Source organism: Syngnathus acus, chromosome 16 (assembly GCF_901709675.1).
Source record: "Syngnathus acus chromosome 16, fSynAcu1.2, whole genome shotgun sequence".
NCBI lineage: Eukaryota > Metazoa > Chordata > Actinopteri > Syngnathiformes > Syngnathidae > Syngnathus > Syngnathus acus.
In genome coordinates this window covers 8,484,978-8,503,866 of record NC_051101.1, presented here as the reverse complement: position 1 = coordinate 8,503,866, position 18,889 = coordinate 8,484,978, and the positions used below count along the sequence as shown (strand labels likewise).

At 38.4% G+C, this 18,889-nt stretch overlaps 1 long non-coding RNA gene across 1 annotated transcript in view; it reads left to right on the top strand.

The window, feature by feature from the left end:
- The window catches only part of LOC119135468, a 90,395-nt gene extending 75,676 nt beyond the window's left edge, over positions 1 to 14,719 (top strand). Inside the window, exons 7-9 of the long non-coding RNA XR_005100564.1 lie at positions 8,530 to 8,603; positions 8,919 to 13,467; positions 13,544 to 14,719. This is a non-coding gene — a long non-coding RNA (uncharacterized LOC119135468). The remainder of the gene's footprint in view (positions 1 to 8,529; positions 8,604 to 8,918; positions 13,468 to 13,543) is intronic.
- Positions 14,720 to 18,889: the final 4,170 nt, after the last annotated feature.

Here is an 18,889-nt window from a genome sequence, read left to right as displayed (position 1 = left end):
TGTGAGCGTCACGGAAGAAATTAAACTCACTGTAACAAAGGGCTCAGCTTGCGAATATGACAATATCAAATCCATAAAAACAGGTGAGCTGTAACCGCTTGTTTGGTGTTTTCATCTAGTTAGAGGTAGGTAGAGGAGCCTATTTTTTCATAATTTTGGAACGACATTTTATCTTGCCTAATTTCAATTTGGCAGAATTATTATTAAAACACTCTTCTCTGTGGTGTCTTGATTTTACAATATTTTTGTCAGTTTATAGGGTCTTTAAATAAACATGCAAGGTTTTTCATTCCAACTGTGAACTATTGTTTTGTGTGGCTTCAAAAAGGCAAAAGACATTTAGCAGGCTGATGCAACATAGTGATATTTGAGCCTCCCGACCACCTATGGCGCTGTATTCATGTGTAGAAAATCAATGAGTATTTTTGAGTACTGTACATGGAAGGGGTTTTGTGTGTGTGTGTGTGTGTGTGTGTGCCCACTGATGTTTTTGTAAAATTGAGGCTTCCTCTGTTGTTCACTCCTACAGCGCAGCCTGAAGGCAATTTTCATCACTACCTTTGTGTTGTTGCAAGTGTATATCCGGCCAGTTCCTTCCACGGAATGTTACAATGGCTCTGAGTCTTTATATGGAAATCATGCACGTCAGACTGATCACATAATCAGCCATCATTTTTGCTAGGAGGTTTCATAGTTAATTGATGTCATTGCCATGTTGGGATTTTGACTCATTTATTATCTATTGTGTGATAGCTATGAAGTTAATGTTTGGTCGAGCTCTATTGTGAACGCATCAAATTCCTGCAAAAACCCGACATTGTTCATATTGAGCAATTACCCAAACCATGAGCATACATTGGACCAGTATTTATTTTTAAGATAATCTTTTACTCTTCAAAGTCAAACATGCAGCTCAGAAGGTTGCAATGGAAGCCAAAATGATTTATACTATACTTAATACCTACTCTACTAAACTCTGGACAACAGTGCCTTCATTTTCATGCCTCTTGTTGTCCTTGTGCTAGAAATGTTGTCATTCACCAATAAAAGCATAATGCAGTCTTATACATGCAAAATTTGCAAGAGAATTGCAGTGCTCCATATTGCCTGTGATGGTAATCAGAAAAGCACAATGCTATGAGAAAAACAGAGCGTCAGTCGAATATCATGTGAGATTGTCCCGAATATTATCTGATAGAGATGTTGGAAATTGACACAGTACTATATGGAAACTGAATGCCACACTGCATGTCCATATGGGTAGCAATAGGATGCAGACATATGAAACAGCAGGAACAAATTATTGTTAAATTATAGCCACAGCACCGCTTGCATGTGAGAGCATAAGCAAATAGGACAAGCATATGGTGTGGAATAAGTGAAGAGTGTGTGTTCTATATATAGTTAAATTGTTTATGAGGGCATGCATGTGTGTGTGTCTTGTCAGGGAATGTCATATATATTTTCTTCCTCTCAGTCTCATTGTGTCATGTTATCTCCCCCCAATCAAGCCTCCATTACGATTTCACATTTCATTTTTATGTCTCTGCTGCCTCAGCCTATTTTGTGTAATATTTGTTTTTCCTCTATTGCTCCTCTCCTCTTTTATATCCAGTTGATTTTCCTCGACTCATACATTAGTCTTGTCCAATTCTATTTCAGATTTTTAAATGACATATTTTCATTTCGTAACATATACAGGTTTTTCAGTGAATACACAGTTTTTATCACTGCTTGTCATAGTGTATCCCAGAAATAAAAAGTGTACACAGCTGTATATATGTAGATATAGATATATAGATGTGTAGATAGTATATGACATGACATATATTATCCATCCATCCATTATGGGAACAGTTTACCCTCACGAGGTTTGCGGGGTGAAATATATTAAGAATTATATATTACACTGAAAGTCCTCCTTTTCTCTGCTGCTTTACAGTTTGCTTTTTTACGCTTTTAATGTTAACGGTAAAAGCCAAGATAACCCGAGCTTTAAACCCTTCTTTGAAACCCTAACCCTAGTATGAAATCCTAGTTTGAAACCCTCACCCGAGTTTGAAACCCTAACCCTAGCTTTAATCCCTACTTTGAAACCCTAACCCTAGTATGAAGTAATCATTTCTACATCCAACATTTCCCCCCTCGTCTTCTGTTTTTCCTTTCGATGAACCCTGAATAAGTAGGCAGAGTCACACATGCTAAAAACGTACGTACTATAATTTCAGAAATCACAATACGTTATTACTCTTGGCGTGTTTTCAGAGCATTAAGCAGCCCGATAATAGCCTTGCTTTGTGGTCATTTTAGTAGGTTTGTTTTTAGTTCAGATGGTATCTTACTTTATTTTCCTCTACTTTTCAGCACATAAACTCTGCTGCAACACCACTGATCGGAATCTTGTAAATGGGGCTTGTAGTTCCAGCTGTTGGCTAGAGAAAGACATGTACACAAAGTTCCACTTTCATAGCCCCCCAAAAAACAAATTCTGTACATTTTCACCACATCGTTGTTAGAATACATGTCTAATCTCATCAAATATTTGAAGATGCTTCTCGCTCAGCCACTTGTACTATGCACAGAATGCTTAATAAAGTACTTGTCTACCATTTTTTTATGAGGTATTAATTTAATCAAAGTAATAGTGTAAAAGCTTTTTATTTGTAATGAGTCAATTCTGGTGCTGTCATGAAACTGGATTTATTTTGATTATTCTCACGTGCATACGCCTTACTCATCTCCCCTCACCTATCTTTTCTGACATCACATTTCCCTCACTCATTTTTCTCTCACATCTCTGTTGAGGCCTTTTGCTTTTACAATAAATAGTTCAGAGGCACAACTCCAAAGTAAAGGCCATGTTGACCCACACAAACGCACACACAAGTATGCGCACACAACACACATTGACACATAACGGCAAGCACACATGGGGAGCTCCGGTGTGTGTTGCAGCTCCAGAGACTGCAGGGGGTTCTGAGAGCAAAAGTAATGAGCTCATCAGTTGAGCCTAGAGGTGATGCATGGAGCACACATACACACACACACATTTTCTTGCTATTCCATACACAAACACTCAGGCAATAACTACAATGGTCATTATGATTCCCTCTCTCTGTAGCAGACCTCAGAGTTTCTCACAGTGAGGACTCCTGAAGAAATTGTTTCCCTGCTTCATTTTTTTGCATTTCTGCTCAAATGCAAAGGAGTATCACCAGTGTGTTGGTGTCAACGTGTGTGTGTACGTGTGTGTGTACGTGTGTGTGTGCGTGTGTGTGTGTGTGTGTGTGTGTGTGTACGTGCGTGTTGATGTTTGACTAAATGCACCCTCATAAACAATGATGAGCTGTATGCAGTGCTGGAGTGTTTTTAATTGGAATTTTTGTTTATTTACTCATCCGGGTTTTCTGTAGTCTGACCATGTTGATGCTTCAATTCCTTTATAGAGTATATATCTTTTTATCCTCCATTTAAACGTCAACTTGAATGAACTTTGTGAGTGTTAAATTAAACCATTCCAGTTAGAGGTTATGAATGCACAGGCTGAGTAATTGGCTTGCTCTTAATGTGCTAACTCAAAATCGGATGATTTAAATGCTCTAATGCAACTGAAGCTGAAATAGTCACAAATATTACATGGTTCTTATTCATGGTAGCTAGGGAATTACAGTACTTTGGCGATAGAAAGTAGTTTATTTTGTGAAGTGGGAAAATAATTTGTCATTTGTTTGTAAAACCTAAAACTTTAATCACTTGCTGTCTTTTTTTAATTACTGAGCATTCCTTGCAGTTTGTCAACATGCACTTTATACATCCATGAGTCAAAATATAATTTAAACAGAAATACAACGATTAAGAGCTCTATAAGGAGAACCAATACTTCTGCTCCGCCATCTACGTGGATACAAGTGATCATCTCCAAGTGTCATGGCACTGAAAACTGTAATGCTGGACAAATGTACTCAGAAGTCTCCACAGTGGTTCCTGATAAGGCTGTGAGTCTGCCAACTTCACTTCTTTTCTGTGATTTACAGTGCGTAATCTTTTTCTTTCACCACCATCGTCCTATTACAAAAGCATAACTGTTCCTTTGATAATAACTGACAGCTTCATCTTTAAATTATAAGGTGCACTAAGACTAAGTTTCTTTTTTCTTATTCTTGCTACCAAGTTTTCTTCGGCTTCAATCTAACCTTCAATTGCCAGGTGGGTTTATTGTAATGATAGGCTGCCGTATGTTTTCACGTCTACAGCTTATTAGATGGAATATTACTTCTGAAGCAATAAATGGGAGGCAGTGCTTGTGTGTACTTTACTCTGTCTTTATTTTTTTTCATTACACTCAGGACGTATTAACAAGCTTATTTTTTTATCCTCACAGGCGCGAGTTTAATTACATTTGGAGAAACATCACCATCAGCTATGGAGGGGAATATGTAATGAGGGCTTTTTTTGATTAAAACTAAAGTTTCTGTTTTGATTCGAGTTTTTTTTATTTTTTTATTAGTTAATATCTGGTTTCTGACTGGAGGTTGCAATGCATTTTTCAATAACCTCATATTCATATAGAAGGTTAAGCTCTCCAAATCCGGGATGGTGAATATTTAGCAAGCAAAATGTCATGCAGAAATATGGCATTAACCATTTGATATTGAAGCAGTCATTATGCAAGTTATCAACATCGAACAATTCTCTCATATTGGAACCTCTGGACATGTGACTGAATATGTTTTTAGTGCATTTTAACTCCTACTTATATTGACAGTACACACTTTCTTTGAGTAGCCATAAAATCAGACTATATACATAAAAAAATGGCCCAAGTCTAATTAAATTGTGTAAAAGCTAATTAAAACAATAGCAAATCCTTTTGAACCTTTACGTATTTAATTAAGACATAATATTTTATGGTCAAACTGAAGAACAAGTTTTCTAATTTTGCGTTTGATCCCTGCAAAACATTCTGAATACGCTGGGACAGGGTCAACAAAAGACTGAGAATGTCGAGGAACCTGTTTGGAACATTCCACAGGTGAACAAGTTCATTGGAAACAGGTGCATGTTGTGATACTGACTGTAAAAGCAGCATCCCCCTAAGGCTCAGTTGTTTGTGAGCAAGGATGAGGCGAGGTTCACATGCATCATTATCATGATTGGTTAAGCCATCATTATTTTTAGCAATAATTGCGCAACATAAAAGACTAACTCACTTAGAGGACGATGTATAGATAGGCAATGCTTCTAACCAAAACCTCTGCTCTATAGTCACACTATTGGGTTTGTTGTCTTGGCTTTGGTCATATCTCCCTGAAAGAAATAGGTTCAAGAACTGCGTGAAACCATCTGTACCAGACAGAATGAAACCTGTGAAACTGAAATCTGTGATCAGAAAGTTATTTACTGAGATTCCCTGCATGTGCGATCCATTTGGACAACTGCTCTCTATCTGTAGATGTGAGTATAAAACATTGTTTGACGTCCTGGTAAATGTCCTCCAAAGATTATTTTCTTTTATTCAGGACTATATTTGTTATTCAACAGGAAATTGAGGACCCTTAATATAGTGTTTATACAGTTTTATTTTATTTTATTAGTCCTATACACTCTATATCCTGTTGAATATCAAATACATAATATATTTATAAAATATATGTTTTTGTGCATGGACTAAACTACAAATTTGCATTTTGGTATGATTTTCTCACCACAGAGAGATGCTTCTATGGTACTTTAAACCTAAATATACTTTCAAGTGTACTTGAATATGAAATGAAATTACCCTTACACTGAAATCACATTATTTTAAATTGGTTGCTTGTCCCTCATTGAAATTGGGTGTCTGAATAAATATATCAGCTCCTTCTCTTTTCTTTTTATCAAGCATGTTAACTGATTTTTTTTTTCTTTATGCAAACTGTATGGGGCCGTACGTAGATTGGAGTGAGAAAAAGTTTTCACCTTTTGTGATTGCATTTTTTTTCCCCAATGTGCAAACATAAACCATCATCACAAATACAGCAGTGGCTTCACAGTCTTGTGACTAATGTCCTAGACAGATTACTGCAATATTAATGGTTATCCGGAACATTGCAGCCGTAGCATTCCGGCTGCTCCCAAAACACCATAAACGATTCCTTTCTTACCCCCGCAATGTGAACCCGCTCCAAAACCACACATAATTGTGTGAGCTGGCACCCTCACCAACAGTCATTGACAGAACCACATGATGTCCATGTGGTGAGAAGAAAGATTAAGGTGTGGATAATGTCACACAATATCCTTAAAGCAACCATTTATGGAACATGTAAATAGCTAAACAGCTGGTCCTTTGCATTTTTAATGGTATCATTAAATTAGGGGCATTGCATTAGAAGGTAATGCCTTGTCTGTAAATTTAGAAATACAAGGTTAAATCACACCTGACTGGATACTCAGATGGAATGAAGCCAATAAACAGTGTATTAAGACTTACATAAATCTGCAAATGTGTGAATAAATCATTTTGGTATTATGCTAACTACTCTGATTAACTGGGCACATTCTCTCACCACTCTCTTTTAATCCTTCACATGGACTCTACCACCTCTTGTATCAGCCACTTTTGCATTCTAGAACTCAAATTGGGGGCTTGAGGGTCAGGGCAGCTCTCTATTTGGAGTGTGAACTGAAGCTTAGGAAACAAAACTGTACATATCTACACAACAAATCAAAATCAAATAGTCTTTAATGACAAAAAGTCCAAAAGGCGAGGTTAAGATAAACTCAGGAATACAAAAACGAATATAACATGATGCTACCAGTAATGCAAGTGATCCCATGTTTTCAAGTGACATAACAAAACTGCAGTCAGGCCTCACAATTGCTTTGTTCATCTTGTGTGAAACAGCTCCTCCTGCTGGCTCATTGATAAAGAAATGATTCATTGTTTGCTCATATTCCTCTGCCTCAACATTAATGCATCTGTGATATATTTTTTTTGGCTTGGTCTCATGTTTTAGTTATAATAGTGCAGGATTAAAGCTCTACTTACTATTATTGTATTGTAGAAGTGATAATGAACTGATCAAAATTACACCATCAGCAAGGAGTGTTCAGGCACAAAATCGTTATAAAGCATCCCTCCTGCCAAGTTCAACATGATGATTATTCTATCTTTGCGGTTCAGAACAAAACATCATACTAGCACAGTCAACGCAAACTAATATGTTAGGTTTCTATGGTCTTAAAACAGAATGATATGGGATCTCTCCAGACATCCAAGAAACACAAATTCTTAATTTCAGGGGATTTGTCCATATAATGTAGAGTAAATATGGCTTGTCTGCCTGTATAAATCTTGTACATACCATAGCTTGCATGCAGACATATAAAGACCGATTTGTGACGTGAAATTCTCCCGTTTTATGTGCACCAACAATTGTGCCTCACCATGACTCATAGTGACCTATGAGGGGATTAAACTCTAAAGAGATGTCTGTGCTGTCAACCTGTCTTCGGGCCCTAATATTCTCGTGTGTGTGCGTGCACACATACACAAATAGTAATTACCTTGACGTGTAATGCAGGTTTCAGAACAGGGCTTTTATTGAGGCTGATTGTCTTTAATAATTATATTTCATCTCATTTTCAAATTTATGGAGCCTTGTTGATTTGTTATGGTATCTAGCAATGGAAAAAATATGTATAGCTCACTCTTAAAGAATAATTCTGGCGTTTTGTGTTAAGCAGACTCATATTTTACATGAATGATCACAGAGCAAATTCTGTTGTAATTCTCTCTGACTAACACCCAATAACTCCTTCACATGTGATAATGATGCCACCTACAGGTACATTTGCAGACACGGTGAAAGAGATTTGCATGAATGTCAAGTGCAATTATTTTGTCTTAAACACACACACGTGCACACACACACTCACACATTTCTTATTCCTTCCTTCAGGCTGCAGAGTTAGGATGAACCTTCTGGTGTGTAACTTTGTGTGTTAGCTCTAACAGCACCTCTGGGGTAATAGAGAGGTTGTTGTTGTTGTGTGTGTGATATATGAGGGAATGTATTCACATGCTTGTGTGCACGTGCGTGTGTGCGCATGCATGCGTTTTCACGCATCTCTTGGGGTAGCTCAGCCGAAGCCAGCTGTATGTCACAGCTGTATCCCATGTGTAACTTCAAAGTGGCAACATGCATGGTTCAGGCTATTTATGACACCGTTACAGGAAGGACATGTGTGTTTACACCGGCCTTTATATCACAGGGACATGTGCTGAGATACTGCTCATCTTTCTTTGCTCCGTCCCTGCTGTTTTCGCAGCATACCATATCAATAGGTTTTGAGTATAAGCGATGACCCAGGAGTGAAAAAATGTACCAACGTGTGCCATTCACAACCAGATCATGTCGCCAAGTATGAGCCAGTCCCGTCTTTCGATACGTCCCAATTTTTATCTATTTTGTGTACTACATACGTAGGTTTTGTTGATTTCACACACTCCCTTCAAGCATTAACTTCCTCTTTCCCTCCACACAGGTGCCTTTCCTGTCTTCGTCTGTTTGACGGAGTCAGTAGCACCACAGCAGGATGTGAAATAGTGCTGGAGGCAGGTAAAGCGGCAGATGGGGGGAACGGGTGCAAAAGTGCAGCACAGAATTCAACCTGACAAGCAGAGATGGTAGAGAAATATGTGACACTGCAAAACAAAACACCAGGGAGTCAAACTGGCATTTTTGATGGCCTGAGACTAGATTTTCTTCTTCCCGCATTTGTATGTGTACTGCTTTGCATCTCACAACAATTCTCAATGTGTGTCATTCCACGTCTGAGGAAGTTTTGCAGGACATGAGTGCTAGCCAATGCATTGTCCTCGGAGGTGATGAAAACAATGCGACTGACTTTGTATGTGTGTGTGTTTGTACCAGGGTGCCAGGCACAAGCAGCTGGGAAGGCTTCCCTCTCTTTTCCTGTCATCAATAAATGATCATAGGCCATGTGGAGGGAGGGAACCATCAACCAGCAAGACCCGGAAAACAACTACTGATGCGTCTAAGAAAGAGCGATATCGTGAGAAAAAAGTAAAGACAGAGCAGAAGCGGGAATCTAAAATAACATGACCGTAGAAATTGGTTGATAAATAAAGACAATATGGGGCATATATAGAATGACATATGTTGCTCAGTCATCACAAAACTAACAGAAAATGCAGTATTCATTGGCCCAACAATAACTTCGGGCCTGAATACAAATTTACAATGCCTAAAATGTAAACTAAATATGACACGTCAAAGCTACAAGAATTTTTGTTATATGATTTCTGATATGATGACAACTCTAACATCTTTTACATAGTCACAGCACGATGTTTAATGATTGATTTATTTAAATGTAAGGAACCAACGGGTTAAATTCAAAGGGTTTTGTCTGTCTTCACACACAGTATGCATGCACACATATATGGGAATGATGAATAGTTCATTCCTCTGCCTTAAGACTGGTCAATACAAAGACAGCCATCTATCCGTTGGGTAAGAGCGGCATATAATTGAATCCTCTGTGGCTACTTAACCTGTCATTGCTGCTGTGCACCATGTGGGAGGAATAGTTTCACCTTGTACTCACATATGGGTTCCTGTCACAGAGAGTCTGACTTGTAAAATGTCTGATCCAGCAGTTCACCCAGAGGAGCATCAGAGGCTCAAGTCTTACAAAGGATGTTCAGGGCAATTCAATTCTCTGAATAAGATTTTTGAAATAATTTAACTTAACATTACAGATTCCACACAAGCTGGCCTCCAGGTTAGGTTTTTAATTGAGTGCATTATAAGACGATTGGCAATGGTAAAACGACACCCTTAAAAATCCTGGGTTAAAAACAACTTCATTGGGGTTAAAAAAAAATTGACTGTTTTGTACAAAACAACCCATTGTACACACAATCCAATAAAATGTTTTTATTTGGCCAAACAACCAAAAGTTTGGGCAAATTAACCCAACTTCCCATGTAGGTCCAATTTTTAACTCGGCAGTTTCAACAGGAAGAATCGAATACAAAATCTTTCAGTAAAAGGTAAAACATACCTTTGATTGTGATTATGTTATCTCACCATCTTATGCATTTCTTAGTGCCTTGTCATCCATCACATTGAAGCATGTTTTATTACATTTCTTCAATTTTTTGTAGCTCTAATTCCATCATGCCTTGCAGCTCTCTCAAAAACATACTTTACCTAATAATAATAATAATAATAATCTCCATCTCTTATGAATCCCCCATGAAATCTGCTCTCAGATCTGCCTTCCATTTAATCTTTTCTTCCCAATTTAGGCCTTCACTGTCTGACTCTGTATCTGAGAGCCTCACCCACTCGTTCCTTACTTTCTGCCTGAACAATTGCAATGGACTCTTGTTCAGGCTTCCTGGCAGTTCACTTGACAGACTGCAATGTGCAGAACTCAGTTGCCAGGGTTCACAGTCTGACCAAACCTTGGCAGCAGCAATATACACACACATGCACACACACTAAACACATGCACACACACTAAACACAGACACCACACACACACACACACACACGCGCAGACACACACACAAACACACAACTCCCTCCCAAACACTGGCTTCCAGTCAAATTCTGGTTGATCTATAAGCTAATGCTCCTTGCCAACAAAGCTCAACAACTCAACAACTGCTATATGATTTGTAGATAACAATCATTCAAGATAGGTCAAATTGCTGAATGCATCTTCCACTTTCATTAGATTTTGCAGAATGCTTAATGGTGCACGCAGAGTACCCCCCCCCCCCCCCCCCCACACACACACAATCACCACAAACCTTCCATTCTTCCAATTTATTTTTCCATTTTTTATATGCCATGTTAAATGGAATTATGATCAAAGACTTTGTGGCTGCATATTGTGTCGTAACATTAGTTACACATCAGCGAGTTGCATTTTGATGTGTCTAATGCGTAGCACTTAACAGTAAGGCAGACTGTTGGATAGTGAGCGAAATGAGAACAAATGTGAGGCAGTGGGTGTGGGGGCCAAGATGGTGAAAATAAGAACCATGGCAAAGAGAGAAAACAATGCACTCTGGTGCCAAGACTGCATATCACCGCCTCACCCTACCGCTCTCTCTTTCTCTTGTCTTGCATTCTTCCTTCCTCTTGGTCTCCCTTGAAGCATCTCACTAAGCACCTCAGCTACCGCCAAGGGAATTGAGGATGCGTGTGGAATAGCAGAAGAAGGGAAAATGAGAGAATGACATGAAGAGAAAGGAAAACTAGGTTGAATAATGTAGTAATGTACGTAGTAGCGCTTGTCTCATCTTTGTGTGGATGCTTCTGAAACATCCATCCATCCATCCATCCATCCATCAAAAAAAGATCCATAACTTGATGAATTTAGTGAGCAATAAAATGAGAGCTAACCCTGACCTTAACACCTTCCATTGTGAGCTACAAGGCATTCTCTGAGGTATAGTTTTACCTGACCTTATTAGTGTTCCTCAGGATAAATAAATACATACATACACAAAGTAAATCCTACAGAGACACAAGTGCAAGCTGTTATAGTAAAGAAAAAAAAAATCAATGTCATATTTTCATTAATTCAAACGCCTTGTGGATGTGTTGTTTGGATTTCACACACTTATGCTGTAGACAGAATTCACACTTTGATTTAAAAACAATCATAGTGTAATAACGATAATGACCAGATTTGCTATTGCAGGAGTTGGACTTGTAGTCATATCAACTGATGACGATGAATCAAGTTTTGTTGTCATAATATTAAGGGGGACAATATGGAAGTCAATAGTGTTTGTGTTACTGTAAAAATGAAATCTTCTGCAGCTCTCATTAGACGGCACAGATGTATCTAATACTATACAGTTGTGTGTGTGTAATGCATAATGTACATTTAAATAGAGTAATAAAGTTACTTCATCAAAGCCCAAAACATCAGCGAGCCGTATATATACACTATTTCACCCCTGCTTAACACTGCAGGTACTGTCTAACCCCATGAGGTTTAACATTTGCCTCCTGTGAACTCATTAGTGTGCAAACAAAGGTCTATTTGTTGTGTGTGACTTCGCCCTGTGCCCCGCTGAGTGATGGGTGGGATGTATTTGTTAGATGAAGATAATGGGTGTGTATCTTTTTCTATCTGATGTTTTGGGTGTGCATATGGGGTTGTGTGCGTGTGTCTTATCTAGTGCTTTTAACCATACAGAGAGCATGACCCTCCACAGGACCGCTCCGCTATCTCTCTTCAATAGAGGGTATGAGGTCTTGGCCCGAGAGAGATAATTGGGAGGTATAACACAGAAAGCAAATAAATGCCAATCAATCAATCAATCAATCAATAGCAATCGTAGTTTACACATACAGCCATTAAACAAAGCTTGGCAACAAATACAATCCAATTCAGACATACATAGAACCATGCAAAAATAAAACGTTAAAACATTTGTGGCATTCTTGCCTCAGTTACACAATCGTTTGATGAAATGTGACGATGATGATGATTATTATTATTGTATTGAGAAAAAGCAAAAACCACCACAAGTCAGGCAGAAGCAGAGGTGACCGTACTAAACTTAAGTGACATAACTACAGTACATATGGGATTTAAGCAACTGCCCAAAGAGAGGAGAGGTTAAAGGTCACTTGGCAGGGAAAATAATTGCTCCAGAAATGGACAGCCACGCCTGGCAACATGTATCCACGTGGAAGTGCGACAGACAGACAGACAAACTAGGCAGTTTGTCAGTCCAGAGAGGCCAGTGCAGCACTGACCAGGCATGATAGGATGTTGACAACACATTGCTCACAATGGCGTACAATGTGTAAGATGTGCTGTGGGATAGAAACTACAGTGACTAGGACTTATGGCCAATCATTCAAAAGGACCTGCACATTAACTGTAAGCTTCTAATGGACCAAAAGGCATAACTGCATTTCTTATATCCTGCAAAATTCATGGATGGTTGTATAAAAAAGTTACATTTAAAATTTTTGAAAAATGTGTTTTAAAAATAATAAAAATGTCACAGATGACTTCCAAAATACACAAATTCAAAACACTCCCATGACTAAGCTTCCTCAGGCACACTGTTTGTATGATTCATTCTTGCATACGTAAGCATAGAGTAACTGTGACCAACAAAAAAGCCCCGGATTTGTGTCATGTGTTTGTAGCAACCCTGCCCCTACCAATAGGCCTTACTTACATGCCTGGGCATTTGCTGCTAGCCCACTCTTGATGTACAATCAGTTAGAAAAAGTATATGTGTTAGCAAAGTGTATGTGTGCTGCTGGTCCCACAGGACACGACTGAGACCAAATTACCTGTCACTGGTTGACATCACCTACCCCCAAGCACCACACACAAAGGACAACTGAGAGGCTACTGTGAACTATCAGCTCAACGAGCTCTTTCTCTCTCTTCCTTGAGATTTAGCAGGTACTGCAATGTCTCCCTCTGGTGCTAGTTACTATGGATTCCTGCTCCCATGCAGAAATGCACTTTTATTTTGCAGGTGTTGAGGTGCCTGGCTGACTCCCTTCATTGAAACTATTATCAGAATCAGTACCCCCTTGTAACATGCACCTTAAAATAATGTGTGCAAATATCAGCAATATGCACACGCTACCATAAAAGGATTTTTCACACCTCCACCACACTCTTGCTCCACCCCTCACTAATATTTGAAAACGACACTCAAAGAGGGCGTTCGCTGGAGGACCATTGGGCTTACGAGAGGGCAGGGGGTCAGGCTAAAACTAGGACTTATATAATTTATAAACAATGACAAGCTATATGTGTGGTTGATTGGTTGGCAACTAGTTCCCGATGTCCCCTGCCTACTGTCTGTACTTAGTTGGGAAAGAGCGGACTAAGATGGACGAAAATGCTTGTATACCTTACAGTGGAGGAGCCACATAGATTGTTCAGATTCTGGAAGTGACGTCAGGATTCGCTGCTCATCTAATCAGATGACAGAAAACCAAATTCACATGCAGTGCGGCGTTCAACCTATAGATGATGCCCTACGGACCATTTCCAACCCCTAAATTAAAAAATGTTACCTGGGCTCAGGGTAGTATAGCCCCGTCAGAAATCTGGTTAGCCCTGGTAAATTGGTGAATTCTCTCCAGCATTGTATTTTACGTTTTACACAATACAGACCACAGTCTCACAATAGGAAAAATGGTTTATGGTAAAATCAACCAAAAAAGGGCATTTGTAACAAAAGGCAGCAAACAGCACACGCGTGCGTACTTTTTACACCGGATTCTCAGCAACCATTGGGTTGATTATGTTGTGTAATTATAATATAAATAATAACCTTTCTTTGAAAGAAAAAAAAAAAAACTTGGCAACACTCCTGTCTCTTTTTTCTCACTGTGTCTCAGCCAGATTGTTTAGCAACAAATGCTTACAGTCTTTAAGAACAGAAGAAGTCTTTAAGAACATGAAATGAAACATTTTGCATTTTTGCAAAGTGGGTGCAGGTCATGTAAGACTTTAAATTTGATTAAGGCAATATTATAATTGAACTATCATCGCAGGATATATTTTTCTTTTACATGTACATATACATAACTGATAAAAAAAAGATAAAAGAGTGTAACCTCCCAAAAAATTATAAAAATCCAGTGGCACCCCTGTGCTTTGGGCCATGGTGCGTCATTCCAATTTTTTACCCCAACTTCAATGCCGCTGTCTGTCATGCATATATGAATATATCAATGAATTTTTTAAATTAGTTTCATCTATTACATTTAAAAGTAGAATTAGTATTGAATCTCGCAATGGTGGGAATGCAAGTGGCAGCATAATTCTCCTGCTCCCAGGAGGACTGAGTTCCCACAGGTTCACCTTTGTAAAGTCAATAAATTCCTGCAGAAACTTAAATAAAGCTAACTAATCGAAAGAATGAAGAAAAAAAAAAAGCACATGAAAAGGACTTTTTCTTCTTGTGCAAAAGTGAAGACTACATTGCAGGTGCTCGTAAGCTAATCCATCATACTAGCTTGAAGGTTATGAAAGCCAGAATTATCATCAAAATAAAGGAAGTGCGTGCCCATGTAAGAAAGGAGGTCAACAAAGCCACTAAGCAAATTCATAAAGATCATTCAGAGTTCAGAGAAGATAATTCAGATGGTCTACAAGGTAAAAGAGGCCAAGTGATGAGTGTCAGAATTGGAGAAATACAGCATTGAAGGTATGGAAATGCATCTGCTTGAAATGGAAGACCACATTCAAACAGCTTGCAGATACGGAGACACGTTTAAGGAAGAATAACATCCGCATTCATGATATATTGAAAGGAAGTCGATTGTGACACTGACATTGCTGAATGATTTGTAAAAAGTGAAATGGCTCTCCTGACGTTTCTCTGGGAACAGAATAATGCCATTCTTAATGCTCATTTGATCAACTTTTCAATGCCCATCAAGAAGATCGAATTCTTTGTTTATTTGCATCAACTTTTTACTATTAACTATTATAATGGATTAAAAGATATTAACACGGAACATACACTTGGAAAAGTTTAAACAATTCTAATCTGCCCTTCTGAAGAAAGATACGAAATTAATGCGTGTATTCTTACTAGACTAAATGTCTGCTAAACACAGCGTGACATGTATACATGTACACGAAAGACAAACCGTGACGATACATACTGTATGCATAAACACGTGGCCACACATTCACATATGGGTGAAAAATCATCCTTGGACATGACATGAATTGAGATGCACAACCATTTGTAAAAATGTCTTACCCAGCCATCCATTCACACAGCCATTTGTTCATCCGTTCATCTGTCTGCCAGTTTGTTTATCAGTCCATTGATCTTCCCATCCATCTGTCTGTTCATTCATCCATCAAACATGGTTTGGAAATAAGGCTTGAGGCTCTTGCTCCAACCTTGAGGCCAGTAAAAGAGACAGAAATAAACCATAACATTTAACTTTCATGGTCACAAAATGGCAGGTAGATATACAAAAAAAGCATTTAAAAAAAAAAAAAAACCCTACTATGGTCGTCTTTTTCAGAAAAAAAGCCTCACTATATTTGGTCATTTGTTTTGAAAAAGCCTCACTAGACATGGTCATTTTCAGAAAAAAAGGCATACCAATATATATATGACAATTTTGTTAATTTTAGGCATAATAAATACCGTAATTTCTGAATGATAAACCGCACCCAAATATAAGCCACACCAGCTAAAATTAGGGGCAAATCCTGTTTTGTGTATATAAGACACACTGAACTATAAGCTTCAGGTGTTTTAACGTTCAATTTCCTTATACAAGATATTTACAAATCATACAATATCACAAATGTAAACAAATCCATAGATAAGCCACACTGGACAATAAGCCGCAGGGTTTAATGTTTGTGTAAGAAGTAGCGGCTTATAGTCGGGAAAATACGGTAATTCTGATAGCCTTCTATAGTCATTCTTGTGTTGGTCGAAGATACAGTGTGTATGTACCAAACTAAACAGATAAGACAAATGGGTATGCTTCGCTCTTGTGCAACATGTGCATATGAATGTATACTGTATTGTTTAACTGGAAAATACCATTTTCTTTGAGCTGGTGCTCACATCTAGCCATAGGCTGTTTGTCTGCAAATTCACTTCACCATGAGAAATGCATGACAAGTCAAGAAGAAAAGATGTTGCTTTTTACTTGTATCGCTCTACAATGTTGTAAGAATGTTGTGGAGCGCATCTGCTTTACACGATTATCAAAAAAAAGCACGACTGCAGTCAAATAAAGCAGTTTTTTCATCAATTCATGCGAATTGGTAAGCCATTAGATCTTCTCCATCCTCTCAAAGTGAATTAAATTACTCATTTTATGCCAAAATGGCATGATAGTAATTGTTCTTAAGATATTATTGTTGTACTCATTTTTACATGCATACAGAAAGATGTTTTTTTGGCAGACTTTATTGACAGAATATTGGCTTTCTGGCTGGGACACTTGCTTACAGAGTTGGTCGCTCTCAACTGGCTCTCTAGCTCACTGTAATTATGCTTATCCTCTTTTGGGGTGACCCCCCCTCACACACACACACACCATCCCTTCCAGCTCTATTTACCCCTTCTTTCTAATCTTTATAGATCCCGAGCCAGTTGTCATGGAAACATTGAGTACGCCAAGCACATGGCCTCCCCTTGAATACAATTAATTTGTAGCCTGATTCATGCCTCTTTCTTTGGAAAGGGCACAGGGTGGGGCAATATTAACAGGGGTGGATGATAATTGGGGTAAGAGGAAATAGAAAGAGGGATGAAGTGAAATTAGACGTGGTTATTAATGCATTGAAAATGTGAGGTGTTAGTGCAGAGATGAGCGGTGGTTGGTTGGTTTGATGGGGAAGGGATAAAAAGAGGATCATGAAGTGGAATAAGATTATTTTATATCAGGCTTCCTGTACATGATCACCCCCTTTCATTTTGCATTTGGCAAACACAAGGATGTGTAGGGGTGGTAGTGAAAAGAATGGAGAGAAAGAGGAATGGTGTGCTTTCATCACTTTGTGACAGATGTATGTCTGTACAGTAGTTTTTCACCCATTTATCTAAAATGTTTAAATGTGTGTGTTTGCACAGATTACAACATGGCAAATAAAGAACCCGCATTGGAATATGATCTTGAGTTTAGTTTAATATCATGAAGTGATATAGAAAATGGATGGAACTATTTTTCCTTTTTTGAAGTCATCCTATGATGTCACCTATTTTTCACCTCACGCTTATCTATCAGCTACAACAGCACAGTTTACATTATTCTCACTCATTAGACAGACCACGATAGCTCTTCAGCCGCAACAGAGCTTGATCTTGCAAAGGGGTACTGCGGCACAGAAAGAATATGAAGGCAGTAAAGAACAAGGGGAAATGAGGAGGAATGAGAAGAGATGACGAAGGCAAGAGCCAGGTGACAGCCGCACAGAAGCAGCTGGGTGAAAAGAGCCAAACACTTGAGCCAATTAATTCCTTCCACATGTTTTTAGACAAAGGCCGCTGTACGTGCCCTCCGTTGAGCAGAAGGGGGGTGAGTGATGGGTAAAAGCATGGTGAGGGAGAGCAGGTGACAAATGTAAAAGCAGTTCAAGGATTGAGAGACTGTGGTAGAATGATGGCAGAATGAAACGAGTAGACACAGACCGTGGGGATGGGGGAGGAGAAGAGGGTTGTTATAAATAGGTCAAGGAAGGATAAGGTGGGAGACGGTAGCGTGTTAAATAGTCGAACAAAAATGATCAAAAATTAATAACCTTATTAATCAAAGTATAACTTTATTTGTTTATTTTTCTGATTCCTTGTTTCATTTTCTTTTGTGTGTAAAGTATTGTACATTGAGGGTTGCACATATACATTGAGGGATATTCAGTTATAAATCAAAGGGCCACAATTACATTTTTCAGACAACATGCTATTTAAAGGCTAAATTTTAGTCACACATGGAAAATAATGAACAGTACAAATAATAATAGTCAATAGCATGTTGTTAAATGAGTAACATTTGAGCTGGTGTAATTCGTCTAATATTTCACATGTATTTAATGTGTATTGATTTTTTTGTACATCGTAAAGGTGCAGTATTTAATGGCAATTCAACACTTTCTTTTCTTTTAGTACGTTTGTTAGTTGGGGAGTGTCATCTTAAAAGTGGCTTGCAAACAGTAGTGTTTGCGTTTCAATATTTGCACTTTAAAAGTCAGCATTGTGCTGACTTGCAAAACCAAACAATCAAAACAAAAGTATTGTATATGGGCCACAAAGATTACCTTGCAATTATTATGGCCAACAACCAACTTTCAAGCCAGGCACAGTTCAAACAATAAAACCAACACT